At 47.3% G+C, this 964-nt stretch overlaps 1 non-coding gene across 1 annotated transcript; it reads right to left on the bottom strand.

Annotated features, from left to right (window-relative positions):
- Positions 1 to 655: 655 nt before the first annotated feature.
- Positions 656 to 737, bottom strand: Trnas-aga. Its single transcript has one exon. It is a non-coding gene; the product is annotated as a tRNA-Ser (tRNA).
- Positions 738 to 964: the final 227 nt, after the last annotated feature.

Below are 964 nucleotides of genomic sequence, written 5' to 3'. Positions count from 1 at the left end.
GGTTAGCCCCCTATACAGGGTGTCTTTTTTTTTACGCTTTACAGATTTGTTAAAAAAAAAAAAAAAAACTGTGAAGGCTACACTTATGCGGTTTGTGCAGGTGAGTTTTACGGCCAGGGGGTCATAGTATATGGGGCTAATCGTAACGATCAGTCACTAATCAACTAAATTTTGTTAATTAACTTTTTAATTAGTGAAAATAGACATATTGGTCCAATTAGAAACTTGCTGAGCGTCATCGAAAACCACTAAATCAGTAATTTTCACAAAGACTTTGAGCACGTGAGAAGCGCAGTAATGTGCTGAAGTCACCACGCGTGCAACAGGAGCAAGGCTGCTGGTGCGGTAAGGCGCCCGCACGATTTTTCCGTCTCTTATCATAGCCCCAGCCTTGTACCAGCTGCATGAGTGGTAACTTCAGTGCACTACTACGCTTCTCACGCGCTCAGTCTTTCTAAAAAAAATTGGCCGCACCTCCACGTGGTGAATGATGTTGATTGGGGCGAAGCTCTGGTGGTGCTGATGATACTGATCTTATTATTCATAGGTGGTGCTGACGCTGCTGTTTTTTTAGGGGCGAAGCTCCTTAGGGTCTAGCCTTGTTCGTCCGTCCGTCCGGCCGGCGTCCGTGCTCGCGTAAAAAGAAAGAAGTTTGCGCAGTCGACAGGATTCGAACCTGTGCGGGTAGACCCCAATGGATTTCTAGTCCATCGCCTTAACCACTCGGCCACGACTGCGGGACGAGTAGGGGGCTCTGAGATGTGGTAGTAACTCGAGAGCTGGGGTTTCCGTCGTGGATGAAACGTTGCATGTAGCCGCGCAACGTCTATACAAGAGAGGGCGCTGCGGTCAAATGCGTATATAATCGCGTTAAACTTTGCATGCATTGGCTCAACGTTTATAGACGAGAGGGCGCTGCGGTCAAATGCTCAAATGCGTATATAACCACGATTCATACCACAAA

This window comes from Ixodes scapularis, unplaced genomic scaffold, assembly GCF_016920785.2.
Source record: "Ixodes scapularis isolate PalLabHiFi unplaced genomic scaffold, ASM1692078v2 PGA_scaffold9__187_contigs__length_104089568, whole genome shotgun sequence".
In the NCBI taxonomy this organism is placed as follows: domain Eukaryota; kingdom Metazoa; phylum Arthropoda; class Arachnida; order Ixodida; family Ixodidae; genus Ixodes; species Ixodes scapularis.
Note: the sequence above shows the minus strand (reverse complement) of the source record. Positions and strands in the feature narration are given on the sequence as shown.